General features: G+C 35.4%; 1 protein-coding gene across 3 annotated transcripts in view; it reads left to right on the top strand.

Annotated features, from left to right (window-relative positions):
• The window catches only part of NAALADL2 (N-acetylated alpha-linked acidic dipeptidase like 2), a 1,267,271-nt gene that overhangs the window by 44,274 nt on the left and 1,199,278 nt on the right, over positions 1-23,719 (top strand). The window contains exon 1 of one of the 3 annotated variants that reach the window (XM_041732044.1): positions 10,289-10,412. The exons of the other annotated variants lie outside the window; for them this stretch is intronic. The gene's annotated coding sequence lies outside the window, so the exon portion shown is untranslated. Of the gene's footprint in view, positions 1-10,288; positions 10,413-23,719 lie in introns of those variants that run through there. 3 annotated transcript variants of the gene reach the window in all.

Raw genomic sequence — 23,719 nt, 5'->3', positions numbered from 1 at the left:
AAAAGGATGTTGGATTGCTAAAATCTTGTTTAGAATTCTATTACCTGTGCTCCTAAAGACTGTTGGTCTGTCGTTTTATTGTAAGACATTGTCTGGTTTGGGATCATATACTCTGTTGGAAGGTATTCCCTTTTTTCACTTCTCTAGATAAGTTTCTGTGTAATTGATAATATTTCATTCTTAAATATGTGGTAGAATTTGCTACTTAAACCGTCTGGACTGGGAGTTTTCTTTCTTTCTTTGTTTTCCCCTACGTTTTCTTCTATAGATTTTACAGTTTTACATTTTACATTTAGGTCTATGATTCATATTCATTCAATTTGTGTGAGGTGTTTAAAGTCTGTGACTAGATTTTTCTTTTTTGGTATGTAGATGACCAGTTGTTCCAGCACAATCTGTTGAAAAGACCATCTTTATTCCATTGTATTGCTTTCCACTTTTGTCAACAATCAGTCAATTTTTTTATGTGCATATTTTTATGGGTTCTCTATTTTGTTTCATTGACCTGTCTGTTCTTTTGCCAATACCACACTGTTGTTAGTTCTGTAGCTTTATACGTAAGCCTTAAAGTTGGGTAGTGCCATGTCCGTCCTCCAGTTTTGTTCTTGTCCTTTGTTATTGTGTTGGCTATTCTGGATCTTTTGCCTCGCCCTATAAACTGTGGAATCATTTTGCTGGGATTTTGATTGGGATTGAGTTGAGTCTATAGAACTAATAGGGAAGAACTGATATCTTGACAACGTTGAGCCTTACTATCCATGAACATGGAATGTCTTTTCACTTACTTAGATCTCTGATCTTATTTTCTTTGTGAGAAGCTTTTTAAGTAATCTCTTTAATAGTTAAAAGTCTATACAGGGTTTCCTATTTTTCTTGAATAAGCTCTGGTAGTTGCTCTTCTTGGGAGGTTTTCCATTTCACTTAATGATACCATTAAATGGTACTACTATCTTTTTTAATCATCATTTTAGGTAGATGTTTATCAGTCATTTTGATTTTTCTCCCAAGAATCAGCCTCTGATTTCTTTCTTTTCTTTTTTTTTTTAAGATTTTATTTATTTATTCATGAGAGACATAGAGAGAGAGAGGCAGAGACACAGGCAGAGGGAGAAGTAGGCTCCATGCAGGAAGCCTGATGTGGGACTTGATCCCAGGACCCCGGGGTCATGGCCTGGGCCGAAGGCAGGCGCTAAACCGCTGAGCCACCCAGGGATCCCCAGCCTCTCATTTCATTAGTTTTCATTATTGTTCTAGATTTCTATTTTGAAATTTTTTTACTCTGAATGTAATTAATCTGTAACTATAATTATGGATTTATCTATTTTTCCTCAATTTCTATTTTTGCTTTGTGTAATTCCCTATTAGATGCATGAATCTTTAGAATTGTTCTATTTTCTTGATGAATTAATCCTTTTATTATTATGAAACCCTTTACCCCTAGTATTCTTCTTTGATCTGAAATCCTATTTTTCTGATGTTATATAACCACTTCAGCTTTCTTTTGACTAGTGTTAGAATCATGTATATTTGTTTTTACTTTAACCCATTTGTTTCTTTATATTTAAAATGTGTTTCATGTAAGCACTACATAGTTGGGTCTTTTTTTTCTAATCTTTTTTAGTTTTTAAAATTTACCTTTTTGTTGCAGTGTTTATAATCAGTTTTCAACAGTCTACCCTCAAATGATATTATACCATTTCATATGTAGTATAAGAATTTTACAGTATTCTGCTAATTTTCTCCTCCAATTCTTACCTTGTTGTTGTTATATATTTTACTTATATACATTATATTCTTCATAATACCTTCTTCTTTTCTTTCACATCTTTTTTTTTTTCTGTCTCTTCACTTTCCTTGTTTTGTCTTGTCTTCTCTTTTTGGTTCACTTTCATCTGAGTTTTGCTTTGCAAAATTTCTCTTGCTTTTTTTTTTTCAAGTTCACCGTTTTTGTTTTTTTTTTAATTTATGTAATCTGCTAATAAACTGTTGTGTACTTTTTACTTCAGGCATTATACTTTTCATTTTTATAGCATGATTTGTTTTTCAATATCTTCTATTTTTCTTAATGCTTAAGGTGAGGTTTCTTTCCTTTTATTTTCTAATATAAAATATATTTCCATTTCCTTCCTCATTTCATATGAGGTTTTTATCATAGATCTTATTTTTATATATGTATAGAACCCATGTTACATTATTTGTTTGTTTTAAAAACTCAATTATATTTTAAGTAGATTAAATGATAAAATATCTTTTATCCATATAGATTATTAAATGATAAAACATCTTTTACCCATATATTTTGGCATCCATTTTTATTCTCTTTGCTTTTTCCCAACATCTACTCATAGTTGTTTCTATCAGAACTACCCTGCTGGTTCTCATATCTATCTACTTTTTTTGACAGGAATCGACAGTTGACAATTACCTCGACCACTAAATGCTTGATTTCCTTCTGTTTTCTCCATATCTCAGTTTATGAGTGCTATAGAGTTACTGCTGTAGTACATGGCAGACCATTTGCTTTTCTTTCCCAAGCTCTAATAACTAATAGATTTGATTCCAACTGGATCTCCTAATAACAAGTTTATTATTTTTTTCCCACTGTTCCACTGATGAGTCACAAAGCTCCTCGAAGGCTAGAAACCTGTGATTAAATAACAACAAATGAGGACTGTAGAAATTCAAAGAGCAATCAGTATGGCTGGTAGTAGATTTTAAATGCCTTCATAAAGAGGATTAAATTGAGCAGTTTAAACATTTAAGTAATAAGGAATAAATGAGAATGACAATAAATGCTGCCTGTGTGATAACTTTTAATATTATATGAAAGAGCATCTGTAAGAATGAATTGATTATCCATTTGACTAACGTCTTCAGTGATCATTTTTGGAATTACATTTACCTAATGCTTCCCATTAGCGAAAGAGGAATAGTTCCTAAAGTAAATGTTAAAATTTTAAATAGTGTTTTAATGGACTAAGACCAACATTTTCTCCTGGAGAATGTAATCTCTATAATTAGAATGTAATTAATAGAAAACTGTGATTTGATTTGCAAATCATTAGTTTTGTATGTTAGCATTCATTCAATGAGAACTTTTGAATATATCTACATAGGATATGAATTGGAGGTCAAATTTGACCTGCAGATTTGGTCTGTTTGGCCTGTACAGCATTTGAAAAAATATTTGAGTTGATGGCTCACATTTAAAAATCAGGAAGTTTCATATATAAACCTGACTTTCTGGAATTTTTAAATAAAAAGAACCATAGGATTTCACCATACTAGTTTGCCTTTTTTCAATGAAACAGTTGGCTGGAGCAGCATAGCAGTTGCTTACTTTAAGTAGGCACTTGTTAGATCATTGTATTTCTTACTCATTTATGTTGGTTTATTGGCCATCATGGCCACTTGAGACTACGATCCTTGATGGCCTGTGTGTATGATACTCTGAGAGATACATGATGGATATTTCCAACAGTGACATTAGAGAAGATAAATGTCATGCAGGGAAGAAAATGATTAACTACATAAGATAAGCTAAATACCTTTCAGTTACATTGTTTTAACCATTACAGAATGCTAGATTCCCAAATAGTTATGCTAAGCTGTCATTTCCTTTTTCATATTATGAATGGAAAACTATTTATGAATAGTTTAACTATAAAACCATGCCCAAGATCTGAACCTGCTCATATAAGAATGTTGGAGAAAGAACAATAATATGAGGAATGGGAAAGCAAATGATGCAATGTGTATCTTTTTGTTTTTTCTGTGTTCCAAAATGTCGTTTATAGACTGAAAGACTAACATTTTCCTTTCATTTTTTTTTAAACTCAACTTTGCAGTAGTTAGTTAATCAGAAACTTTTAGGTATAGTGGGCATCAAATATTTTCTCCATATAGTACCTCTTTCTGCATTATCTGAGTAAGTTAGCTCTCCAAAAAAATGCACACACATATGAATACCTCACTTTATCCATGAGGCATGAATAGGAGCTGCCACCTTCTTATGCTCAACTTTTGGCCATAGTCATTAATTCAGTTATCTATGCTGGGCCAGTAAGAGACTTTTTTTTCTGGTATTTTTAAAACAGATGCAGGGATAGGGATGAGTGTTGTAGAATATTACTTTCCTTTCTGTTCCTGAAGCTCAAAAAATGGAAACTGGGAAGCTGCTGGTGGCCATGTCCCTGAGAAGGTAGGTAGGGTCAGTCTGTAATAGGTGGGAACAGAGTCATCCCAAGGGAGAAGCATAGTGATATAGTACATAGTCCTGTCAGTATCTGTGTTATTTGGAGGCCAGCCCTATCATTTATTTTCCATTGTTTGTTCACATGAACCAGAAATAATTCCTTCTCCCTTTGGTCTCAGCTATATGGAACACCAGTCATTTGCAGCCCAGATATTTCTAATTAACACACCACTATATTTTTTTCAACTTTAATAATAGTTTAACAATTATTTTTTAATGCCCATAATTTCAAAGAATCTAAGTGTTTATGGAATTCAGAGAATAATACACAGGCTTTGCTTTCACTGAAGTCTAGAAAGTGAGATTAGGAAAATCCACAAAGCTAGAATAATTTAGGATCATATGAGCCATACAAGAAAAATATAATTAAAAGAGGTAGCAATTGTTATGTTGAGGGAATTGATTTTCAGGGATAGGTTTCTTGTACAATGTGGCATTTGAGATGGATTGCATTTCTGTTAGCAGACATGGGAGAGGCATTTCATGGCCAGAGAAAAGAATGAATAAATGCATTAAGTTTGGAAGCATGGGATACTTTTAATGATAATAACGATTTTATTTATGTATTCATGAGAGACACAGAATGAGAGAGAGAGGGAGAGAGAGGCAGAGACACAGGCAGAGGGAGAAGCAGGCTCCATGCAGGGAGCCCGACATAGGACTCAATCCCCGGTCTCCAGGATCACACCCTCAGCTGAAGGCGGTACTAAACTATTGAGCCACCCGGGGTTGCCCGTTAATAACTGTAACCGGGGTTATAGTTTGCCTGTAGGCAGCTAAGATGTCTAGGCTGGATGGGGAAGACATGGCTATATTGTAGAGGCTTGGAATGTGAAGGTCAGTTTGCTTTTTTGATTTGATGAACATGAGAGAGTATTGAATATTTTTGAGTGTAGATATGCCATGATGAGAGCTGCATTTCAGGATTAGTATTGGAATAGTGAATTACCTGATTTATGTAAGGAGAGCCAACATATAGAAAAATTAGCTTGGTAGATCTTACAATTACCAAGTTTAGGAGTGATGATGACCTGAAATACATCTGTGAGAGAGGAATGGACAGGAGATGGAGGTCAGGTAGAAGTGATATGTTGGCTAAAGAAGAAATAAGAGAAAGCTCAGAAGTTTCTAATATAGGTGATTAGTTTGATGGTAAAACTAATAGCCAATGACGATTAGAAACTCTATCAACTTCTAGCCACATACCACTTATATATTACTCTAATTAAAGGACTAAGCTTTTAGATCCAGATGTAGTTTTTCTTTATCTTTACCTGAATAATCAGAAGACCAAATAATTTGGAGTCACCTAGATCTGGCTTTAAATCTAGACTCAGCTGTTTTATAGTTGAGAGACTTAGATAAGATATGTAACTTTTTAAAAAATCTCAATTTTATTACCTGTAATATGAATATAACATGGTTTTAACCTCTTATGGTATTCATGAGAATTAGGCAAGGTAATATACATGTAAGAGAACTGAGAGAGTGCCTGGGATAGCGCAAGGATTAGGTACGCACTTCTTTGTTGTAGGCATTGATGTGCCGCTACGTCTCTTCATACAAATCTCTAAGTCATTCCTCACCAGAGAGACGGTGTGTGAAAAGCCTCGTAAACAAAATGTGGAAACTATTCTTAATTTCTTATCTCGGGTGTCTGGGGGTATATTTCTAGTCTATTTTTAAAAATCTCATGACATTCCTCAAGCTTCTGTCACATTTGCCTTGTCTGTATTAGTTGGTTTCCACCTTTGTTTCTTGATTAATATTCTCCATTGGCTCTAAAGCCTATTCTGAATCAGGCTAAGCAATTGGTTTCTATATCCTGTTTACTTCCTATCATTCACATTCCCAGACTCTTCACCTCATCCTCTGAGGCTGCTCCTCATAGGAAAATCTTCAAACTAGATCAATTACATAAAATCTTTCCATAGCTAACTACTTGCCTTTGCTCATTATTATGGCTTATAAATACTTGATATCATTGCCTGGGAGCTTTCAGCTTTTTCCTCTCTTAGTCCATTATCACCTTTGTTAGGGTCAGTGTTTCACTGATACACTGAATCTGTCAACTCAATGTTGGCCAGTCATTTCTCCACTTCATTGATGGTTACTGGCTAAATTTCAGATTGTTTTACTTGAAAATTTTCAGGTGATATTGTCACTTAAATTTTATATAATTAGAATTTATGGTCAATTAAAAATATTTTATTTGTTTATTCATGAGAGACACACAGAGAGAGGCAGAGACACAGGGAGAGGGAGAAGCAGACTCCTCACAAGGAGCCCGATATGGGACTCGATCCCCGGACCAGGGATCACAACCTGAGCCGAAGGCAGATGCTCAACCACTGAGCTACCCAGGCATCCCTATGGTCAATTATTTTTTGACAAGGGTACCAAAACAAAAATGAATAAAGAATTCTTTTCAGCAAATTGTGCTGAGGCAACTAGATGTCCACACGCAGAGAATGAGGTTGGATAGCCCTAATTTATACCATATACAAAAATTAACTTAGAATGAATCAGATATATAAAAAAAAAGATATAAAACAAAACAAAGCAAAACAAAACAAAAAAACAAAACAAAAAGAGAATGAATCAGATACCTAGATGTAAGATCTAAAACTATGGAACTCTTAGGAAAAAAATAAGAAGAATCATGACCTTGGCATCTGCAGTGCTTTCTTTTCTCTTTCTTTCTTTTTTTTTTTATAGATAACACCAAAACACAAATAAGAAAAGAAAAAAAATAGGTAAATTAGATTACATCAACATTTAAAACTTGTGTGCTAGAAATTATACCATCAGAATACTGAAAAAAATGATCCGTATTATGGGAGAAAATGTTTTCAAATTATATATTGATATGGGACTTGAATCTAAAATATATAAATGATTCCTATAATTCAGTACTAAAAAGACAACCCAGTTGAAAATGGGCAAAGAATCTGAATAGACGTTTCACCAACAAGGATATACAAGTGGCAAATAAGCATAAGAAAAGATGCTCAACATCATTACACATTAGGAAAATGCAATTCAAATTCAAGTAACATACCACTTTACATCCACTAGAATGATAGTAAAAAGTGAGACAGACAAATAGAATGTGTTGGTGAGGTTGTGGAGAAATTGGAACCCTCGTAGAATGATGAGGGGGATGCTAACAGGTGCAGTTGTCTTGGAACACAGTTTGGTATTTCTTTAAATTATTCAATATAGTCTTTCTATATAATCTAGATATTCTACTGCTAGCTGTTTATCTAAGAGAAATGAAAACTTATGTCCATCTACACAACGGCTTGTACATGAATGTTCGTAGCAGTATTATTCATAATAGCCTAAAAGTAGAAACAAGCCAATTTTTTTATTAGCTAATGAATAAATAAAATCTTGTGTATATAGTGGAATACTATTTGGCCATAAAAATTGAATAAGGTATTGATATATTCTACTACATGGATGAGCCTTGAAAACAAAGAAGCCAGTTACAAAAGACCACATACTATGTGATTTCATTTATATGAAATATCCAGAATTGGTAAATCTCTATAGAGACAGAGAATAGATTATTGGTTTATTAGGGCTGGGAAAGAGGGGAATGGAATGAAAATGAGTATGAGCTCTTTTTGGAAGGATGAAAATGCTCTAAAATGAGTGTTGTGATTGTTGTACAACTCTGTGAATATACCAAAATCCATTGAATCATACACTTCAAGTGAGTGAATTCTATTTTATGTGAGTTATATCTTGATGATTTTTTTTTAAAGTCAAGAATCTTTGGTTTCAAGTTTGGAGGAAAGGGGCAGTCTCTAATTTTCAAAACATGTGGAGAATATAGAGGAGGAAAGCTTAGATGAATTGAGAATAATTCAGTGAATTAAATAAATAAGGGAAGAATGTTAGCCCCTATCCCAGAGGTGTTAAGAGACTTTCCATTCAGAGAACACCCTTGAGAACCCCCCCCCCTTTTTTAGTATCTCAGTGAGTAAAGTGGGAATTGGGTTTTTATTTCATGATGAATAAAATAAGCTGGCCAGTTAGTCTCTTCATACTTTAGACTAATGCTTATAAAATAGTGCCACCTCCAATGTTTTTTTTTCTTCTGTCACCTCAAGTCTTAATTAAAATTTGGAATGTGGTTTGCATTATGAAAGGAAAAGGAGAGATAAGTACTTTAAAAGTATTTTACAGGTATGTAAAGTACTTATATTTTCCAGGGCTATTGTCAGCAGGAAGGAGTAAACCATTCTCTGGGAGCACTTAGCCATAAGAAGTGAATCAACCATATAAGAACATTGAGACACTATCTTCTAAGAAATTACTTGTAGAATGGGGTATTGCTTAAATGGAAGAATTACTTTATCAATTTTGTGTGATTGGTGTACTCTAAGAAAGTACATTATGAACATCTGATCACAATAACCTGCATTAATACTGCTGGCCTTCTTCTTTCAACCCTGTATCATTTTTCACCATTATATCAATTACTGAATCTTATAACTGTAGTCCATGATAATATAGCCATCTCTCCCATGCTCTCCTAATTCTACAGTACCTTTGACTATCCAACAGCAGCAGTCTGAGCAAAATTTGTAAATCTTAGAAGCTTTAGGTAGTAAAATCTAAGCAACCCTCTTAGATTTAAGCTGCTCAGTAACAGCTGTTTTTTAAAAACCCAAACATACATTTTATATTCTTATATGCTCCATATCGGTAGTACTGTTTAAATAATTTATCATGGTCATTGTTAAGTGTTGGAGATTGACCGTTGGTTTTCAATGTCAGCTCACTTGTTCTTCTCTAACGTGTATACTACGTTTAAATGAATTAATTAATGTCAGTGTAATATATAGCTGATACCCTCAAGGATTAGTCTCAGCTGGTAATTTTACATAGATGTCCCTTCTAAAGGATTCTTTGTGTCCTAAACTAACTTCTGAAATATTAGAGTTTTTTTTTTTTTTCTTCTAGCATTGGTGTTGTATCAAATCGTCCTAACATATGCTATGGTCATGTGTTGCAATATTCCGTGAGTATTTCACAAAGGGAATGTTTATATGAGTCATTGTCTTTCAACATATTTTTCTAAGACTTTTGATCATTATGCTGTGTGTCAAACTTATAAAACCACGTTTATCAAGAGAAATGAACTTTTTCTTTCTTTCTTTATATATATGTATATGTATTTGTATATATATATATAAATATATATTTTTAAAGATTTATTTATTTGAGACAGAGAGATAGAGTGATCAGGGGATGGGGTAGAGGGAGATAGATAGAGAATCTCAATCAGACTCCATGTTGAGTATGGAGCCCATTGTGGAACTTGATCTCATGACCCTGAGATCAGTACCTGAGGCAAAACCAAGAGTCAGGTGCTTAACTGACTATGCCATCCAGGTGCCCCAATGAACCTGTTTTCAAATGCATGTTTCTCCATGTCAAGAAAGACTGTTTCATTGTCTTGATTCTGTTGTCACTTGGTGTATTTAAAATATAGATAAGCTGATGCATACTTTTTAAAATTTAGTAATTCAGAATACCTGGACACCATTTAGTAAATGGACAATTAGATGCTTTGAATTTTATTATATAGAATCTAAGAGCATCCTAGGAAATTTTCATAAACTAACATGTAGTTGAAGTCCTAGAACCTGTTGTGATAAGTTCTAAATTTTTGGGACTAATTTTCAGGAAGGGGAGACTGCTAGAATACTCACCCTTGATGAAAATAATTTTGGAGTAGCATAAGGCATGCAGGATACCTACCATAGGTATTTTAGTGTACTGAAAGCAACATTTGTGTGCATTCACAAATCCAAAAGCAGTCTGTCCTCAGAGAATGGATGAAATTTGTGTAAGAAGTCTGGAAGGTTCATGGTTTTCAGCTGTGCAAACATTTCCAAACTCAACTGAATTTACATTAATCTCTTCATTTAAATAAATGTTTTTGTGTTATTTGTAGGCCACCTTCAAGTGCCAATTGCTGTGGCAAAATAAGACGAGGTAAAATCTGAGTCTTTGGGCTTGTAGAGTTGCAGAGGAATTCAGTCCAACTACTTCCTTTTCCAGGTGGAATTGAAGTGTGCATTATTTAAGTACTAAGTACCGGGCAAATTCAGCGGTTAATATCTGAGCCAGGACTAAAGTAAGTCCATTTGTTCTTTTGACTTTGCTGTAACGATTGAGTTTCAAAAGCATAGTTAGACATCTTAGGGACTTTTTCTTAATATAATGTTTTAAAGGTAATAGAAAATATTCTGAAAATATGGCTTATTATTTAGAAATATTCTGCAAAGACTGGAAAACATAACTATAATGCAACTATTTTATATGTGTGAGGATAGACATTATGGGCTGAATTGTGCCCCCCTCCCCCCCAATCATGTTGAAGTTCTGACCCCTATTCTATTTGGTGATAGAACCTTTACAGAGGTGATTAGATCAAAATAAGTTTATTAGAGTGGGCCCGAATCCGGTATCACTGGCATCCTTTTACGTTTGGACATAGACACAGACAGAAGACCATGTGAAGACACAAAGAGAAGAGAGCTGTCTATAAACTAAGGAGAGAGGCTTTAGACAACTGTAAAGTTAAAATAAAATTCTTGTAATTGTTTTCAACAAATGCCTTTGGGAGAGAGGCTTTTCCCACTGAGTGAGATCTGATTTAGGTCAAATACAGAGAAGCTTGAAGTGCTCTTCTAGGAACCACAAAATAGGTCACATCATGACATATCTCTGGGAATGAGAGTTTGAAGATGCTCCAGACCCATGCTGCTTTTTTAAGAGGTGGCCTGCCTTCCGGTATTTACCACACACACGACCTCTTAGTTTTCAACTAATGGGGGAAAGGAATAGTGCAAATTCAAATTCCACAAGATTCACTGTTTTTACTGACATCAGTTATTTTTCTTGAATAAGCACTCTCTAGAATGCTGCAAGCCTTGGATTAAGCCTTTGGTTTCCTGAGTTTTGAGAAAGATCCTAACAATTTTTGCCAGTTCTCTTGCTGGCTTTATGTAAGAAAGAGTTTTTGAAGGTTTTCAATCTGATTTTCATTGATATCACTCCATCTCATGAATTTTGTATAACATGTATTTATGATCTTTTAATATAACATGTTTCCTAATTTCCCCATTATTCCTTCATTGACCCATGGGGAAGTTGGAAGTTGGCATATTTGGGGATTCTAGACAGCTTTTTGGTTCTCATTTTTAATTGACTTATTATATTCAGGTGCTATATTGGACTTCAGTCTGTATGTTTCATAAAATATTGTTTTAAATGTGGTGATAGAAACATGGACAAAGTGCACTAGATTGGAAAGCAAATAAATGTATGTGGAGGAGATAGGTAAGATTTTTTGCAGCCTTTGCTTAAGCCATGAAGGATGGATAGCTTCTATGCCAGATGGAAAAAGCATCAGCAAAAGCATTTTATGGAGTGTAGGTACATATGCTAAAAGCTAAGAAAATAAAAGAAACCAGGCTGACATGGAGAACCTTGACAAGGTCTCTAAGTAGGTTTAAAAAAACCTGTAGGAGATGTTATGGGTTGCTGCACATGAGAATGGAAAGGACATCAAATTTTAATTACCGAAAGCCTTATATTTTAAAGTAAAAATCTGAGTTACTTTAATGCAGTAGGAAGCCACTAATAGGTTTCAAGCGCGAGTGAGAAATGATTAGATTTACTTTTTAGAAAACTAATCCTGATGTCCTATGAAGGAAAAACCAGAATGGGAACAATTGAGGGTAGAGAGAGAGCTGTGAGTTCTGGCTCAAGCTGTTGCAGGCCTATAAGAAAGTAGTGACCATAGGAGCAAGGAAGTTGTGAATTTGAGATGTTTATGAGTTATATTTGGGTATCCTTATTCAGTAGATGTTTTAGGTAAGAGAGAGGAAAGTTCAGTAAACTTTTTGGATTGGGGACTAGATAAATTATCATGCTCCCTATCACAATCATTAATATAGGGAAAGAAGCAGGTTTTGGAGGGAAAACCTTTTAATTAGATTTGAGATGGAGAATTTACTTTGTACAAACTCATGTCCAGGCCAGTGGCAGGTTGCCCAAGTCATCAATATGTTTTTATACCTCAAAGACCACTGTTAAAGCATCTAAAAGTGAGTCTAATGGTATTATTAATTTGATGAGAGATTCTTATTAGCGAAATACCTTATGGAGAGATATCATTTATATGTATGTGTATCTATGCGTGTGTGTGTGTGTGTGTGTGTGTGTGTGTGTGTATCAGCGACACTAAGATAAAGTTTTATCAATTTACTGAACTTATAAAGCCCTGGTATCTACTTGTAAATTCAGAGCTATTTTGGAATAACTGAAGGATTGATCAATATATATATATATATATATATATATATATATATATATATATATATATGGCGTTTTTTAAGGAAAGCTAGCTTAAAAAAACAGCCTTAGTGTACTCATAAGAGAGGCAATTTTTAGAAGAATTTTTCCTCATTTGGGAACGGTGAGGGTGACCATTTGTTAGATAGTTTTACACCTTAGTTCAGTTCAACAAACATTTGTTGAGTATTAACTATGCACAAGGCAGTGTAAGTTACTGCAGAGCTTTGTCCTTGAACACTTCTATTCTCAAAACCCGTGTGTATCCTTTAATTTCTTCCTTGGGTGTTCCAGCGGACTATATTTGGTTTCTGAGATGCCAGGAGGGCATGTGTCCGATACCGATTCACTTGACGGGCCGCCAGAACACAGATGTCACACAGGTTATGTTTGGCGCTTTGACAGGAAGGGCAGTATCAGTGGGACTCGTGGAGAGTTGATTGAATGATTACACAGGGGATATTGAATATTTTAGAAAATCTGGGATTAGGGATCACAGCTGTCTGTCATTATCTGCTGCAGTTAAGATTTTTAACGCTTAATAAGAGACAACTTGGTGTGATAACGCAAACAAATAATTGGGATTCAAGAGATCCTGTCTCTTAATTTAGGGCTTGTGAGCGGTGATTCGGTTTCAATGGAACTGTTTCCCCATCCATTACAGAAATGATTGAACCCCATAAGTGGTTCTTCTGCATGTATACACAAGCCCTTGCATATAATTTCAAGAAGTTCATAGAATCACCGAAGTGTAACCACAATCTACAGCTTTGCGGGCACAGTTAGTTACTGTGTGGCCTCGTTGATTCTTTTCAGCTCTGACATTTTCTGATCGAGTGACGCGTGTGCTCTTGAACCCCAGGGATGCTTTCTTTTGGTTCGGGAGCTGTTGGCAAGGAGATGGGGCACCTCTGGCTCTTTTAAGGTGGCTAATGGACAGTCAGCAGGCTAGCTGCATTGGTTTGATCCATAACCTCGTTAGATATTCCTCAGTATTTCTCAGTCTGTGCACATACTGTCTCTACTACCTGAGATTTTCTCATTTGATGCACTATAAACATGTTGGACATTCTTGTAGCACTAAATATGCCAAGGAGAAAATGTAACTTCCATTAGCACTTTGGCTCTCTCGGTGTTGACATTAGATGTTGATAGTATTTGACTCATTTCTTGGCTATTTGCATGATCATAAAACTGTAAAGATTTATTTTACCTTTGCCTAGATTGTGGGACAGAGAATTCTCTCCTCATGTTAAAGGTATGTATTCATTGATGCCAGCTGATTATACATATTATATATATAATATAAATATATACATATATAAACAAACATATACCCTAAAACATGTGCATACTCATCGATGCCAGCTTATGTTGTGTGTGTGCACATGTACGCGTGTGTGTGCACATACATATACATATATCCCAACACATGTTCATATTAGAATTGGGAAAATGAAAGGGTTATTTGGGCATCTATATATTTACATGGGATCTGGTCAATAATCAAGGTTGGAATTATTAATCTTTTATATGTCCTCAGTTAAATTGGTGTTATATTCTAGTTTTTTTTAAAGATTTTATTTATTTATTCATGAGAGACACACACAGAGAGAGGCAGAGACACAGGCAGAGGGAGAAGCAGGCTCCACGCAGGGAGCCAGACATGGGACTCGATCCCGGGACTCCAGGATCATGCCCTGGGCTGAAGGTGGCACTAAACCGCTGAGCCACCCAGGCTGCCCTATATTCTAGTTTGCATTTCAGCTTATCCTTGACCTTGCTGAGATCAGCTATAGTTCTTTTATTTTGGTGGATACTGCAATAGTCAAATAATGAAATAACATGGAGTCCAAATTGTGTTACGATAGTTCCATTACTATACTTTACCTTTGTAAGTTCCATAAGAATTGTGGAATTCTTGGAAACTCCTCAAGGCCTATAATACCATAAAAAATTAAGCATGAGTCTATTGGTAGTACGAGTTAGACTGCGTATGTTCTTTAATGAAGTAATTCATCCTAAGTGATCAAAATAATAAGGCCAGCATGCAGGTGCATTCTCTGCCCTAGCTGCATTATTTACCTGTTCTGTTACTTGGCCATGAATAAAAAAGTAAATTATTTATTAAAGCTATTTATAAAAACCTATATTTTCAGATTCTTATCTAGAATCTTTTCTTAATATTTTATCATTTTGCCAAAATATTTTAAAAATTTGAAAACATGATATGAACACAGGTAATACCTCTTAGAATCATTCCTTCTTTTTTATTTATTTTTATTTTTTATTTTTTTCCTTCTCTTTACTTTTAAAGGGCTATATCATTACCATATGTTCACCTTATAGTGATATCTAAATCTGCCCAGTCCTGGAACATGTGTCAGTAGGTCCTAAGAGGAAGAGATTTTTCTTTGTAACTAAATTATCATTTATTTTATTTTTATTATGTGAGTTTAATGTTACTATTTACATATAGTTTAGAAGTTTCTTTTCTTTGGAAAGTTTTCCCTCCCCTAGCCTGCATTGTTTCTTACCCACAACTCATTAGATATGTCTCCTCCTTGGTCACAGTATGCCTTGAACACATCTCTGCATATCTTTATTATTGCACCTGCCACATCTTTTGAACATCAGCCTCAAAAATGCTTCTCTTCCCCGTGAGACCATGACTTCCTTGATGGTGGGGACTCAGTTTTATGTATTTGTTATCTTATTACCTGGCACAGACTGTAACACTCAGTAAGTATTTTTCGAATGAATAAATAATTCATTGCTGATTGCCTGCTGATGATTACGAAAATTAGAGGACTTTGGCTAAAATAAGTGTCAATGTATTAAATTCTAACATTTTTGAGTGCTAGAATCTTTTATGTAAAAAAACTAAAAGATGAACCTGGCAAATAGTACCTTTGAATGAAAATGAACATTTTTAAAAAGATTTATTTATTTATTTATTTGAGAGACAGAGTATATGAGCAGGAAGAGGGACAGAGAGAGAGAATCCTCAGAGAGGCTCCCTGCTGAGCAAGGAGCCTGATGTGGGCTCAATCCCAGGACCCCAAGATCATGCATGACCTGAGCTCAATCAAGAGTTGGCCGCGCAACAGACTGAGCCACCCTGGGCAGCCAAAAATGAACATTTTCAATATATACATGTTTAGTGGTCAAGTGAAAAATCACTGAATCCTAACATTTTATAGGCTTTGTTTCTTTCTTATCTTTAGAGAGTTATTGAGGCATAATTGACATGCAGTAAAGGTTTTTAAATTTTATTTATTTATTTACTTATTTATTTTTATTTATTTATTTTTGCAGTAAAGGTTTATATAATGTATACAGTTTATGAAGTTTTGACATGTGAATATACCAGTGAAATCATCACTACACTATAGCGAAATATCCATCAGGCCCAAAAGTTTCCTCATGCCTATTTGTAATTTCTCTCTCCTGCCCCTCTTCCCCCTTCAATTCCTGGGAAACCATTGATCTACTCTATGTTACTATACATTGGTTTTCACTGATCTGCTTTCTGTTATTACATATTGGTTTTCATTTTCTATAATTTTGCATAAATAGGTCACATGGTATGTGCTATTTTTTCCTTCTTTAAGCATAAAGTTTTGGGATTCATGTGTATGGTGTGTATTAATAGTTTATTTTTTTCTTTGTCACACAACATTCCATCATATGAATGAATGCACTACAATTTATTTCCCTCTTGATAACCATTTGAGATCTTCAAGTGTTTGGCTTGTAAAAACATGTTGCTATGAACATTCCTATACAAGATTGTATCAGGACTTAGGCCTTCATTTCTCTTGGGGAACTATCTAGGAGTGCAATGGGTGGACTGTATGGTAGGTATATGTATAACCTCTTTTTTTTTATAAAGATTTTATTTATTTATTCATGACAGACACAGAGACAGAGGCAGAGACACAGGCAGAGGGAGAAGCAGGCTCCATGCAGGGAGCCTGATGTGGGACTCGATCCCGGGACTCCAGGATCACGCCCTGGGCTGAAGGTGGTGCTAAACCGATGAGCCACCGGGGTTGCCCTGTATAACTTTTTAAGAAACTGCCAAACTGTTTTCTAATGTGATTGTAATCATTTACATTCCAGTCAGCAGTGAATGAGATTTGCAGGTGCTCTACTTTCTGTGAATTAATTTTAGCCTTTCTGATAGAAGTATAATGGTATATCTTTGTGGTTTTAATGTACATTTCTCTTATGATTAATGATGTTAAGTGTCTTTTCATTTGCTTATTTCTGCCCATATATATTCATTGACGATGTGCTTGTTTTAATCCTTTTGCCAAATTTTGAATTGTTGTTTTTGTTGGATTTTGAGAGTTCTTTATATATTCTAGATACAAATTCTTTATCTTGTAGGTGACTTGCAAATATATTTTCCTAGTATGTGACTTGTCTTTTCATTCTTCTTAATAGTGTGTTTTGAATAGAAGTTTTAAATTTTGATGCAATCCACAGTCTGTCACTTTGTTCTTTTATGGATTATACTTTTTCAGTATCATACTAAGAAATTTCTAGAAGTTTTCATTTTTTAGAATTTAGGTCTATGACCCATTATGAATAATTTTCATAAATGGATTAAGGCATAGATCAACTTTCTTTTTCTTTTGCTTGTTTGTATATTGACTTTTGGTTTTTCCAGCATTAATTTTTTTTTCACTTCAAGGTTTTATTTAAATTGAACTTAGTTATCAGGGATCCCTGGGTGGCGCAGCGGTTTGGTGCCAGCCTTTGGCCCAGGGCGTGATCCTGGAGACCCGGGATCGAATCCCACATCGGGCTTCCGGTGCATGGAGCCTGCTTCTCCCTCTGCCTGTGTCTCTGCCTCTCTCTCTCTCTCTCTCTCTCTCCCCCTCTGTGCGACTATCATAAATAAATAAAAAAAATTAAAAAAATAAATTGAACTTAGTTATCATATATGGTAAGTTGGTTTTGGATGCAGAATCTAGTGATTCATCTCCTACATACAACAAACACCCAGTGCTTATCACAACAATCCAGCATCAGTTGTTAAAAACTGAATTGCCTTTTTTCCTTTGTAAAAAATCAGTTTTCCATATATGTGTGTGTGTGTCTCTTTTTGGAATGTCTGTTTTGTTCCATTGATCTCTATGCCTGTCTCTGCTGAGCCACTACTACACTTTCTTCGTTAGTAGCTATGTAATAAAGTCTTCTAATCAAGTAGCATTAGCCCTAGAAATTTGTTCTTTTTCAAAATTGTTTTGGTTATTCTAGGTGTTTTACATTTCTACGTGAGTTTAAAAATCAGCTTTCAATTTAATAGAAAAATCTGGCTAGGATTTTGTTTGGGATATGTTGAATCATATCAATTTGGGGAGACTTGACATCTTAACAGCATTGTGTTTTCTGATATTTGGACGAGGTATGCCTCTCTGTTACAGATATCTTCTTTAATTTCTCTTAGTAATATTTTATAACTTTTTATTTCACAAGTCTTATACTTTTTTGTCATGTTTATTTTGTACTAAATATTTCATATTTTCGTTGTTTTAAGGCATTTTTTTGGGTAAATTTGAATTTCTGATGATTCATTACTAGTTTATAGAAATGCAGTTGATTTTTACGTATTGTATGTTGATTTTGGATTTTACAACTTTGCTAAATTCATTATTTCTAGCATTTTTTGTTGTAGATTACTTTGGATTATCTCTATAGATTATCATGTCCTATAAGATTATTTGCAAAGGCAGTTTTAGTTCTTCCTTTTCCCAATTTGAATACTTTTTATTATTTTAAACTTCCAATCCCCTCAACACACACACATACATGCACGTGCATGCACACACATACACAGCTGCTTTAGCTAAAATATCTAGAATAGCGTTGTATATAAGTGGTGAAAAACATCTTTATGTTTTTCCTGATCTTAGGAAGAAGACGTTCATTCTTTCACCATTAAGTATGATGTTAAATGGAAACTTTTTTGGTAAATGCCCTTTATTAGGGTGAGGAAGTTCTCTATTCCTAGCATGCTAAGAATTTTTAGCGCGGATGGACAAGGGATTTTGTCATGTGATCTTTCTGCATCCATTGAAATGATCATGTTTTTCTTTTTTGAGTCTAGAATATTGTGAATTGTATTAATTACCATTTAAATGTTAAGCCAACATTGCATTTCTGGAATAAATGAATAAACCCCACTTGATCATAATATATATATTGTTGGATTCATTGGCCTGAATTTTGTTTTGAATTTTTGCATTTATTTACCTGAGGCATATTGGCTTCAATTGTCTTTTTCTTGCAGCATAATGATGGTAGGGTAATGATAGTCTTATAGAATGTGTTGGGAAATGTTCCTCCTCCGGTTTCTGGAAGATTTTGTTTGGTGTTGAGATCATTTCTTCTTTAAGGATTTAGGACACTTTTCTAGTAAAGCCATCTGCGTCTGGATTTTTACTTGTGGATAGAGTTAGCTAAAAATTCATTTTCTCTATAAGGTACAGGGGTTTAAATGGCTATTTGGTCTTCTTTCTTCTCCTCCTCCCCCCCCTCCTCCTTTAAGAAAGAATGAGATGGGGGGGGGCAGGCAGAGAGAGAAAGAATCTTAAGCAGATCAGAGCCTGACATGGGGCTTGATTTTACAATCCTAAGACCATGACCTGAGCCGAACTCAAGAGTCAGAAGCGTAACCAACCCAGCCATCCAGGTGCCCCTAAATGGCTTTTTCTTCTTCAGTGAGTTTTGATAGCTTGAAACTATTTTTTTCTGTATTATCTAAGTTGTAGAATTTATTGCTACACAATTTTTCATGATATTCTCTTAATTAATAACTGTAGCATTTGAAGTGATGCCTTATCTCTAGTTCTTGGTAGTGCAAGTTTATATCTTCTCTTCCCTCCAGTCTATTTTTTTTTGATTATTCAAAGAATCAGTTTATGATTTCATTGAACTCTTTTATTGTTTTCTGTTTCATTGATTTCTATTATATTCTTTATTGTTTAACTTCTTTTACTTAAATTAGTTTTAATTTTCTCTTTTTTAAAGGAGTTATTACATTTTTAAATTAAAGATTACCCTTATAGGACAGATATTTTGTGATCATGTTGATTTTAATTAATTTGGTTTGGTTTTATATTACAGCTTAAGAAGAAAATTAGAGGTTACTTGTTTCTCCTCTGCAGCAGTGTAGAGGACTTTAATGCATGCTTTAGATCAGGGTTTTCCTCTCTGTGGATTTTCCCTACCATCTTGAAAATAGCTATCTGTTAAGTGAAATGTACTATCTGATTTATAAAGTATATATGCTGTTAATGGTGGGGTTGGGGGTTGGGGGGATGACCTGCAAGAAAGTAGAGGTGGTTAGAGCATCAGAAACTTCAGTGAGTTTCAAGATCAAATGTATCAGGAGGAATGGAGTAAGATTTTTGGAATGATGAAGGCTGTAATCAGTGGGGAATTTAAGCTGTTTCAGGTGATGGTGGCCCAGGATGGGCCATTCCTGGGAATGGGGTGGCTGAAGAGGATCAAAGGTACTGGCTGCTAGAGATAAGAAGCTCAGAGTTGAGATGTCTCACGTATATTTAGACCTGTAACTTAAGAAACTATAATTACTTTTTAAATGAATTTTTCATTTGTCCAGAGCCAGAGGGGTTTGTTTCTTCCCACAGCTCAGCGAAAGTGTTGGTGGAATTACTTTGGTGAATATCTCTTGATTAACTTTGGCTTGTTAGGTATTATTTAATCTGCTGTGTTGCTATGCAAAAATGTCCATGGTTGTTCTCAGTAGGTGAGACAAAGAATCCAAAAATGCCACTTGATCATCATATATGAATCTTTAAATGTGTTGTTGTATTTGTTCTGCTAGTATTTTGTTAAAGATTTTTGCATCTGTGTTCATCAAGGATATTGGCTTCTCCTCCCTACACCTTCCCTCCCCTCCCCTCCTCTCCTCTCCCATTCCCTTCTTTCTTTTGTTATATCCTTGTCTGGTTTTGGTATTAGGGTAATCCTGGCCTTGTAAATTGAGTTTGAAGGCATTCTCTCCTTCAGTATTTTGGAAGCGTTTGAGAAGGGCAGGTATTAAATCTTTGGATATTTGGTGAAATTCAACATTGAAACCTGTGGTCCTGGGCTATTGCTTGTTGGATTTTTTTTTTTTAATTAGAAATAAGATTTATTTATTTTTAAAAATTTATTTAAATTCGATTAATTAACATATAGTATGTCATTAGTTTCAGAGGTAAAGTTCAGTGATTCATCAGTCTTATATAATATCCAGTGCTCATTATGTATGTTTCTCCTTAATGTCCATCACCCAGTTATCCCATTCCTCCACCTCCCTCCCCTCTAACAGCCCTCAGTTTGCTCCTTTTTTTTTTTTTTAAGATTTTATTTATTTATTCATGAGAGACACACACCCACAGAGGCAGAGACACAGGCAGAGAGAGAAGCAGGCTCCTTGCAGGGAGCTGGATGTGGGACTCTATCCCGGGTCCCCAGGATAACACCCTAGGCCAGAGGCAGGTGCCCAACCACTGAGCCACCCAGGGATTCCCCCTCAGTTTGTTCCTGTGATTAAAAGTCTCATATGATTTGTCTCCCTCTCTGATTTCATCTAGTTTTATTTTTCCTTCCCTTCCCCTATGCTCCTCTGTTTTACTTAAATCCACATATGAGTGAGATCATATTATAATTGTCTTTCTCTGGTTGACTTATTTTGCTTAGCATAATACCCTCTAGTTACATCTACGTTGTTGCAAATGGCAAGGTTTTATGTTTCTTGATGACTGAGTAGTTATTCCATTGTATATCTGCATACCACATCTTCTTTATCCATTCATCTGTCCATGGACATCTGGGCTCTTTCCATAGTTTGGCTATTGAGGACATGACTGTTATAAACATTGGGGTGCAGGTGCCCCTTTAGATCACTACATTTGTATCTTTGGGGTGAATACCTAGTAGTGCAATTGCTGGGTCATGGGTAGCTCTATTTTCAACTTTTTGAGGAACCTCCATACTGTTTTTCAGAGTAGCTGGCATTCCCACCAACAGTGTAAGAGGAAGGTTCTCCTTTCTCTGCATCCTTGCCAATAGCTGTTGTTTCCTGACTTGTTAATTTTAGCCATTCTCACTGGTGTGAGGTGGTATCTCATTGTGGTTTTGATTTGCATTTCTCTATGCCAAATGATGTTAAGCATGTTTTCATGTGTCTGTTGGCCATGTGTAGGTCTCTGGAAAATGTCTGTTCATATCCACTGCCCATTTCTTGATCGGATTATTTGTTTTTTGGGTGTTGAGTTTGATAAGTTCTTTATAGATCTTGGATACTAGCCCTTTATCTGATAGTCCATTTGTAAATATCTTCTCCCATTCTTTTGGTTGTCTTTTGGTTTTGTTGACTGTTTCCTTTGCTGTGCAGAAGCCTTTTATCTTGATAAAGTCCCAGTAGTTCACTTTTGGTTTTGTTTCCCCTGCCTTTGGAGACGTGCCTAATAAGTTGCTGCAACTGAGGTCACAGAGGTTGCTGCATGTGTTCTCTAGGATTTTGATGGATTCCTGTCTCACAGTTAGGTGTTTCATCCACTTTGAGTCTATTCCTGTGTGTGGTGTGAGGAAGTGGTCCAGTTTCATTCTTCTGCATGTGGCTGTCCAGTTTTCCCAACACCATTTGTTGAAGAGACTGTCCATTTTCTTTTTTTTTTTTTTTTTTTTAATTTTTTATTTATTTATGATAGTCTCACAGAGAGAGAGAGAGGCAGAGATACAGGCAGAGGGAGAAGCAGGCTCCATGCACCGGAAGCCTGACGTGGGATTCGATCCCGGGTCTCCAGGATCACGCCCTGGGCCAAAGGCAGGCGCCAAACCGCTGCGCCACCGAGGGATCCCGAGACTGTCCATTTTCCATTGGGTATTCTTTTCCTGCTTCTTCGAAGATTAGTTGACCATAGAGTTGAGGGTCCATTTTAACAGTATTTGTTCCTCTAGTCAATGGGCGTGAACATTTTTTCCATTTCTTTGTGTTTTCCTTAATTTCTTTCATGAGTGTTTTATAGTTTTCAGAGTACAGATCGTTTGCCTCTTTGGTTAGGTTTATTCCTAGGTATTTTATAATTCCTAGGTAATTCTCTTTCTCCTGTCTCATTGTTAATGTGTAGAAATGCAGCTGATTTCTGTGCATTGTTTATATCCTGCCACTTTGCTGAATTCCTGTATGGGTTCTGGCCATTTTGGGGTGGAGTCTTATTATTAATGTGTTTCTTTACTTTTGTTATTAATTGGTTTATATGATGGCTGCTCCCATTTTGGGGGCATAAATATTTATAATTGCTAAATCTTGTTAGATAGACTCTTTAATTATGATATCCTCTTATTACACTGGTTAAGCACCTGCCTACAGCTCAGGGCGTGATCCTGGAGTCCTGGGATCACATTCCATGTTGGCCTTCCTGCATGAAGCCTACTTCTTTCTCTGCCTATGTCTCTGCCTCTCTCTCTTTGTGTCGCTCATAAATAAATAAATAAATAAATAAATAAATCATTTAAAAAATCTAATATGTTTGGTATAAGAATTGTTACCTCAGCTTCCTTTTGATGTCCGTGATAAATAGTTTTCTACCCTGTCACTTTCAAATCTGGAGGTGTCTTTGGGTCTAAAATGAGTCTCTTGCAGACATGGATGGGTCCTGCTTTTTTTAATATTTTATTTATCATGAGAGACACATACACACACACACACACACACACACACAGAGAGTGAGAGAGAGAGAGAGAGAGAGAGGGGCAGAAGGAGAAGCAGGCTCCATGAAGGAAGCCCAATGTGGGACTCGATCCCAGGATGGGTCCTGCTTTTTTATCTAATCTGATACCCTGTGTCTTTTGATTGGAGTATTTACCCATTTACATTCAGAGTAACTATTGAAAGATATAAATTTAGTGCCATTGTAATAACTGTAAAGTCACTTTTTCTGTGTATTGTCTCTGTTTCTTTCTGGTCTGTGTTACTTTGGGCTCTCTCTTTGCTAAAAGGATCTCCTTTAATATTTCTTGCAGTGCTGGTTTAGTGATCACAATCTCTTTTTG

This window comes from Vulpes lagopus, chromosome 17 (genome assembly GCF_018345385.1).
Source record: "Vulpes lagopus strain Blue_001 chromosome 17, ASM1834538v1, whole genome shotgun sequence".
Taxonomy (NCBI): Eukaryota; Metazoa; Chordata; class Mammalia; order Carnivora; family Canidae; genus Vulpes; species Vulpes lagopus.
The sequence above is the reverse complement of the archived record's forward strand: the minus strand, read 5'-3'. Positions and strand labels throughout refer to the sequence as shown.